Below are 9,008 nucleotides of genomic sequence, written 5' to 3'. Positions count from 1 at the left end.
CGACAATGACGATAGTGAGGCTGCCCTTTCACCACAGTTACATTCATCGAACAGCGTCTTTGCCTCATTGGTTCAACGGGACAGGGAAGTGAAATTGAAGAAGTAAGTGATGATGGAGATGAAAATGTGATCATCGGACACCATTTTGCTCCTGCCCATAACAGAAGTAGTAGGAGTGAGTATGTGTCACCTCACTCTGCATTGTTGCCAAATTTATTCAATATGGAGGCGATGACATCATCCAAGACGGGAGCATGTAGACTTGGGAACAGTGCATGACGTCATCCAAGATGGCCGATTTTGGCGGGAAGATAGACCATTTGTGTTATGTCCACCAACGTTCGCAACTCCTGGCTTGACCCGGGGTTTAGCCATACCCCCTCCATTTCGTCTGAGCTCCAAGCTAGCGACCAATGAGTTCGCAACTCCTGACTTGACCCGGGGTCTCGCCATACCCCCTCCATTCCGTCTGAGCTCCAAGCTAGCAACCAATGAGCACGACGCGGCACACATGCATGCACTCTGCTGCTTGACTCGCTGTGGCACACTTCATTACCGTCGCTCGCGCACGCCAACGCCACTAGCCCAACGCCATGCTGAGAAGTAGGAATGGACAAAGAGGCAAGATTGCTGCTGCTGTTGAGCTCCTGCTAAACACAGTCGGGGGCAATGGTTGCGGCAACAAGAAGAAGAAGCGGAAGCCTGTGGCACAATTACAGTGCTATAAGTGTCAAAAGCTGGGACACATAGCCAGGGAATGCGACAGCGTGGTTGTGTGTGTTAAGTGCACACGAAACTGCACCAAACCAAGGGTTACCGCAGCGGTGTGCATAAATTGCGGTGGCTCGTACGCCGCAAACGCGCGCAGCTGCAGCTATCTGAAGACGTGGAAGCAGCGGAAGTTGGCCGCCACACACGAAGAGGTGGCACAACAAGAAGACAACATGGACACCCCGCACTCCTAATTTAGTAGCGGAAGCGGGCTGCGCCACAAAGACGACGTGGAAGCCTTCCGCCAAGCACTGCGGGAAGCCAATGAGGACGCAATCACCGAGCTCAAATCCACCATGGCGGAGGAGAGTGCAGCTCTGAGAGTGGAACTAGAAGAGACACGTCGGGAGGTGACTCAACTAAGGGTCGCCTTGTACCTCGCGTCCCGCATGACGCCGGACGTGGCACCGACCCCCAACAGTACGGGGGCAGACGCGGCAACACAAACGACCACCTCCCTGACCGATGCGGCAACGCAGGTTGCTAAGGACGTGGTCATGCAGTCGGGGAAAATCGCCGACAACAAGGAAATGGCCCCCTCGGAAGCAGTCGTCACTCCTGTCTCTGCGGAAACGCAGACGACACAGGAAATGCCAATGGAAACCGAGGGAGAAGAAGAATACGAGCCGTTCGAGTGCCTCCCCCTCCCCAACAAGAACTGTGTGAGGGAGGTGCTCACCAATATCGCAGATTCCCTGCGCCACAGTAGCTACCCCCATCATGATCATCCTTACCCTTTCACGGAAGACAACATCCCTCCCCTACCTCATAAACCTTATCCATTCCACTGGGGGTGTGAACCCTTGAACCAGAAGCTCTATGGGAGGGAACTCGTCAGGCGTGCAGATCTGGAGCTGATAAACAATTACCCAATCTTCACCGACGAGGACTGGCGGTACATGACTGACCAAGCAGTAATGTTCATCCAGCAACAGACGCCGCCAGTGGAATTCTCCTGCCTGAAGAAAATAGAATTCGGGCAGCCAGGAAGCAGCAAGAAAAAGAAGAAGCCGCCGGAATCATCCGGCAGATAAATTCCTTCATCCATAGAAACCAGAGGCCAAACCAAAACGAGAAGAAATACATTCCAAACAGAGAGGATTTCAGAAGGAACAGTTCAACCAGCTTAAACTCCTACACCTCGGGCCAAGGCAGGCCCGTCAATATAGTGAGTGAGTGGTCGACCAATGAGTGGTCAGAAGTGGCGAAACCGAGTATCCAATCAGATAGCGCCTTATAAAAGCTGTATTGCCGTGCTGGAAACAGCTGATATTTGTAGTTGGAATGTATGCACAAAGGCCTGGATATTTATATTTAGTTGTGAAAACTTGTTTTTTTTCTGTGAAAGTTGTATTTCTTCTTTATGAATAGTGTGCTAAGATTACCAGTACGAATATGTTGTGCCTTAGTGCTTTTTAGCCGCCGTAAAATCGGAGAACTGTGGATTTATCGCTTAGAACGTAAAGCTTTTGGTGTGGTTGTTACTATAAACCTTGAATGTAATTTACTGATGATTTTGTATTAACACAGTGAAATATAATAATCATTCTACTATGGAACAATAGACATGTCAGCGTAAGAAAACGTGACAAATCACAAATTTTGTTGTGCTAAGGGTTTGTTTATAAATAACTGAGCTACCAGTCACAATTTTTTCTGTTCTTTATATTTTGCACAAAGTGTTGCGCTAAATAATAACCATTTACAAGTACATTGTTCACCATCTTGTGCCATTTTTTCGTGGTGTTTTCGCTTGTAACTATTTATGACCGTTTGTTATTTTTTATGTATGCCTGTATTGTGCTCAGAAAATTGGACCACAGAAGAATTTGACAACAGAACAAGCGGAACCCCAAACAAACACCACGAAAAAAATGACATAGTATACATAACAATGCACTTCAAAATGAGAATTATTTCTCGAAACGCGTCGTGAAAAATATAAATAAAAGTAAAAATCGTGCGGTAGCAGTTATTTATAAACAAACCCATTGTTTCCACAGTCGTCGCTGGCTTTCACAAGCCATTTCTAACGCTTAAAATCAAATTATTTATTTTATAAATCAAATCATTTATTTTTATTAATTTTTAAAATTTTTGTATCCGCAGAGAAATATTCATTTAATGGTACGTGTTTATTTTTTAAATTACACATAGATTAATAGTTTCGATTCTATAAGAGAGCAAAGGATGCCACAGAACATTATTGTTGTAAATGATTCCCACACATTTGGTCAAAAATATACAACAAATTTATTAACTAACATTAACTACACTGTAAATGATTATTTGAAATACCTCTGGACAACCACATTCAATTCATCAGTACTATGTAACAACATGTGTCATAATCAGGAATGTCAGCCTAATTACAGAAAATCGAAAACTGTAAGAAACTAGAGGTCAATGGAAGCATCCGATTCCACCTGTGCCCCTTGACTCACAACATAAGGGTGTTGTGGTGTGACATGTCATTACGGCACGGAGTTATGAGCAGGTTTATTATGAGAAAACTAAGACATCTGGATCTATAAGAACAGCATTCTATTGTCAGACGTTTATGAATTATGGTCAAAGTTTTCTTAAATTTACTTTTGTTTTTTTATGTGCCTATTTAAAAAAATATTTTTCAAAGTTGCGTTTATATTGCAGATATTTTGGTCTTATGACTCAACTTTTTACTGTGCAAAAGTAATCTTTTCAGAAAAGACTGACCAAGGCTCAATAAAACAATACCTAGAGTTTCACAGCTGCTGACCAGTATTTTGGTGTGTTACTCATACATTTAAGTACTTGCTTTTTTTCTCAAACTTGAGTAAAAACTCTATTACACAAAAAAATCTTATTTTCCAAAGCACACACAACATATGTATGAGAGGTCAACATATGTAAGTATGCAACAGTACCTATGGGGATTTTTGGGGCATTATCCTGGATAAAAACGAGTAGAATATAATGCAATACATTTTATCCCAATTTTGCTAAAAAATAATTCCATGGCAGCAGCCATAAATTTCTGTAGATTAAGGAAGCCAAACCAGTCTGATAAGTGTATTGCTCTTTCATGACCTTTATACAGTATTAAATGTTACCATTTAACTGACTCTTTCCCCTTTAATTGTTTCTAGGGCTGTACATCATTTTCATGCACACAGGGTAAAATATGGACACATTAGCAAATGTATTAATCTTCCAGTTTGTTAATATATCTATGTTTGCCCCAATAGAAGTTGAATGAAGCACAGTCAGCCATGATACATTAGGGAAAGTGCCAGTACCAGACCTCAAAGGCTTTTAAGGCACAGTAAAATATGCTTCCTATAGGCGTGTTGTGTTGGAATCATTATAAAGAAGCATAGAATGTACTTACCTTCAATATATTTTTTTAGTCTAATCAGAAAAAAAACATGTGCTCATGTAATAACTCTGGCTAAGCTCATAAAACTACATTCAAATGGGCCCAAACGTCTTACTTGTTTTACTTTTATAGAAATTAAAGAATTTTACTAAATCAGTTTAAGTGTAAAGAAATGTGTTTTGATAACACCAGTTACCATGGATCTTTGCAAAACAAAATAGGCTAAGACTTTTCAAATGGTAACAACTTCCAGATTTAAAAATAAATATGCCAGACTGAGGGCACAGTACAGATTAAGGTGTTGGCTTTCAGTTTTTTTTACACCCCCATTGCTGTTAAATGATATGGAGCTTTTACATCTGTCCATCTTTTGTCTTCCACTTTCCATTTTTACCTCAACTTTGAATCTAAAAATGGGCCCTAATATTTGTTTTAACTGTATTATACTACATATAAGTTTAAGAACAACAGAAAATGTGGAAATATACTTTCAGTTGCTTGTTCCACATATTGTCTCGGATTTAAAAATTACAGCTATCTGGAAAAATTTGTGAATTTGTCTAGTATTACTCCATACAGTTAAAGATTTTTCTGTGGGCAACAGTGCTTTTTTCTGTTTGTGTATGCCTTGAAGACAATCTACACATTCCAAGCACTGGTATCCTAAAATATGATCACACAACTGATGTTTGAATGTTTATTTACAAAGTAGATCACTTTGAGAATTCTGAGTAGTGTATCATGTGCTCTGCTAAAATGTTCACATGTTCTCCTTGTTCCAGTTGGCAACACATTAATGCCCACAAATTCACTGTCACATGTTTTTATTGATCCTTGTTAACTATTAGTCAAACCTCACTATGGTTTTTATTCGAATTGAGGTTTATACAGTTAATTTTCTTTATGTTTAGAGCCACTTTTGTCTTTATGTGATGAATTTTAACCATCTTTGAGACATTTATTTGATTTCTCTGTCAGCTGGCTTGGATTTTTATTTGGAATTACTTAGTACCATCATTAGTGAATGGAATTTATCCTCCATGCATGATAGTTTGTGGGAATTTTTTTTTTTAAAGTGACATATCTCAACAACTTGAAGCACCCTGTTTGACAAGTGTGGTGGAGGAATATTACTAGGAAGACAATGACCGAGACTTAATGTTGTAAGGCATAAGCCTTAAGTGAAGCTGATATAATATTAGTTATGTTTAATGCATTTTCCTTGGCAAGCTGGTATACCTGCCCTGTTATTTGTGTCTGTGTATGTGTAATAGGCATTCTTTATGAAAAGAGCAATTAAATCAAAATTTTACTATGCTGTAGTCCTAAAGGACTATTTTGTGAACTAAATAGCCTGTCAGTTTGTTAGTAATATGTTCCAGGGATCATTTTGCATTATAGATTGTAGTGATGTGCAACGAGTTATTATACATTCACATCAAAAATTAATTTGGACATATGATTGCATCTTGAACATTTTTAATTTTGCATTTTTGTTGATGGTAATATCACTAAAGTTGATCGTAACTGCACTAGTCAAATGACAGTGAGAGATGTATGTATAAGCTTGCTAGCAATTTGAAGGCAACACTGAGTGGGGTTTTAAGGGCACCAGACATCTAGGTCTAAGTGAGCTTGGTATAGGTTAGGACAGAAACACTACAGTACATTATATGAAATCCCAATTAGTTTAAATAACACAACAGTCTGTATCGCACTATAGTCTCATTTTTAAAAAAATGCTCTAATGTGAATAACCACAAATTGTGTTACTGTCAGTGTTGTTTTGTGGCAGTTTTGTACAAATTGTAATCATTATAGTCACTACCTTTCTTAAATTGGTTTCTTGAATTTAGTAAATGTATGCCAGTGCTATATTTATATTCTTATTCTTTGCCATCGATGCATGGAGTTGGACATTAATACATATACGAAATTAAACAAATGATTACTCTCTTCTGTCCAGTTAATAGCTCTCTGTAGACTAAGCAACCACAGTGATTTGAAACGCACAGTTAAATTACGAGAATCTGGCTTTCATCCACCTACCCCATGCCAACCCTCGTCTGCAGGTTGTTTACCACACAAGCATAGGTCTCTTTGGACCCTGATTCTGTCTTATTACTTTCTCACATATTTCACAATTTTTCCACAATCCTTTGCTTTCCCCCCTTTGTATTCACTTACCAGAAGCAGAACATTGTGTCACCAAAAGCTGGACGTAAACATTCATGGTAAGTACACTTACCTAGTTCAGCTTTCTGCTATTCAAATGAAAGTTTAAAGAGATTCATTGTCCTTTCATTTTCAGAATGTTAAAGTCATAAACTGTGATATGAAGACATGCAATTTGACTAGTTGGCTTGGCATTCAATCAAAAAATTAAATTTTTTATGACATTAATGCATTTTTTTTTTTGTTTAGGGTGGGTGCCTGAAAGGGTGTTCTCGCAGCAAAAAAATTATTTACTTCCTTTTTAGTTAATTTGAGATGAAAAATTTTTGTTTGGGCTCTACATGCCAGAGGAAGCTATCATAAGCAATTCCTTTATGCCAACCTTGGTGTAAATGGGGGCAATCTGTTCATAATTCCTATTTAAATGTGATGCTTATCTTAACGTTGCAAAGTATCTTCACATAATCTTCTAAAATAAAGTTTTAATACCAATTAATAAGATAATAACAGTTTGTTCCTCCCAGTATTACAGTTTATTATTGACAATATATATTAACATGCAGGAAACATTTTTCATTATCAGCTGACACAACTACTTCAGAAAGCAGATATAATACGTCAGATTAAATAAGCTACATGTAATCTGAAGGAACAGATGTAAATCAAAAAAGTCATATTGTAGAATATGAAATGTAGTTTACATTTTAAGATAAGATAATTCACATTTCCCAGAAACTTGTGCAACATACACAATAAGTATCCACATTGCTGGGATATTCCAATCTAAAGAAAAACTTCTATATTTCAATAGTAAGTTCGGTCTGAGCTTTAAGAAAAAAACTTATTTCAATAATCGGGTTAGGCCTGAGCAACAAGAAAAAACTTATATATTTCAGTAATTGGGCTAGGCCTGAGCTTTAAGAAAAAAACTTAATTACTACAATCATTCCCTTAATATTTTCATTAGGTTGGATCCCAGATTAAGAAAATACTACACACTATGCTGCAGTAAACAGTTGTGCACCTTCAAAAGTCCGAAGCTGACTGGGATGACTGCGTAGCTGGTGACGGAAAGGTAGCCTGAAAAGAAATAAAAATCCACATTAACATTACTGAAAACCTTTATTTCTAAATTATGGATTACTAAGTTTTTTGCACTAATACTGGGTTAATGTTGGGGGAAAATGTTTATGTAACATGGCTTTTCTTATCCATTTCTGTATCGAAATAATAAATTTTTCTGGTATGAATTTTGTTGTTTTGTACTGATTAAAAATGTTCATTATAACACTTGGGAGAAAGGTTTTACACATGCACTAAGACCAGTCTTTGCCATAAAAGAACAATGCACCAGTGTTTAGCAATCAATAGTAAGTTCCAAATGACAAGTAAATTAATAACGGAATGAAACTCAAAGTGGCTCCACATTTGTGTGTATTTACATCTTTATAGTGTAATTAGCTACTTAAAGTCATAATATTTATATGCCACACCTTTCAAAAACACTCAGATAACTAATAATAAAAAAATATAGGCCTAGTTAAAAGTTATAATTTAGGTGTCATGTAATGAGAATTTTACTGTACATTCAAAACATACTGGACCAAAGAAACAGAATGCCATGACGTTAATAACCTAACATCTAAACAAGATTAACAAACAGTCTGAACGAGAGAACATTAATATGGGTGATAATCAATACCAGATGTAGCTTTTCTGCCTAGATGGTGTAGTTATAGTCAGGACTGAGATTTTAAGTTAATGGGAACTTGAGGCAACTGCCAATCAGAAAGTCGTGTTAACACAAGATATGAACACTTTTATCCACCAGCGATTATTCCATAATGTACTAATTCCACTGCTTTGGAACAAGACGTGTTGTGAACTATGTGTGAACATTTATATTTGCATGAGAAAGTCACAAGCCACTGGAAATATGCAATGCTGCTTGCACAGAAGTGAACATCCTGTACACACATCAATTTTTTTTTTCCAAATGAAACGTAATGTGTAAACACTTTATGACTGATTTGCAGTGTATCATTCAGCTGGCTTGCTGTGTAATGGAATTATCCACACCAAGTTCAAGGTGTGGAGTGACTTCAGTTTTTTCAATAGCAATGTATACAAATTATTCCACTTGACAGTCATATCAAATCATAATTAAGTATTTTCTTTTTCTTTAATTATACTAACAGAGCTGCCTTCAGATAAAATAAGAATTATTTTAAAAATGGTGCCAGAAACTTGCATGCCATAGCCTTTATCAATACTGGATGTGGGGTCAGTCTGGAGGCAGTTTTCAGTTGCAATTTCTTATTTCTTTTGTGGATTGTTTCGGTCTTTACACCACCATTAGCACACAGAATTAAATTTATGCAAGTTAACCAATAGCACTGTAAGCCCAGCAGTGCTAGAAGTGCGCCCTCAAACTTAAAAATGTTAAATAAATAATAATGACTTTATTCCTTAATATGCCCTTTGGGGGAAAGGAAAGTTGCTAGATAAATTTCAAAATGCCATAGTTGAATTTAGAAATGTATTACTTACCATTTGAGAAATTTCTACTGTCTTTACAAATTCCTTGCTTTGCTTAGAGTGTGGTCTTCATCTTCCCTCCCTCCCCCCCCCCCCCCCCCGAATGACATCTGCGACCTGCCAACTTGTTTTTTCTTCTGCTTATTGCAGTGGGCTGAACGGGAAT

This window comes from Schistocerca americana, chromosome X (genome assembly GCF_021461395.2).
Source record: "Schistocerca americana isolate TAMUIC-IGC-003095 chromosome X, iqSchAmer2.1, whole genome shotgun sequence".
In the NCBI taxonomy this organism is placed as follows: domain Eukaryota; kingdom Metazoa; phylum Arthropoda; class Insecta; order Orthoptera; family Acrididae; genus Schistocerca; species Schistocerca americana.
This window is presented reverse-complemented; position numbering follows the sequence as displayed.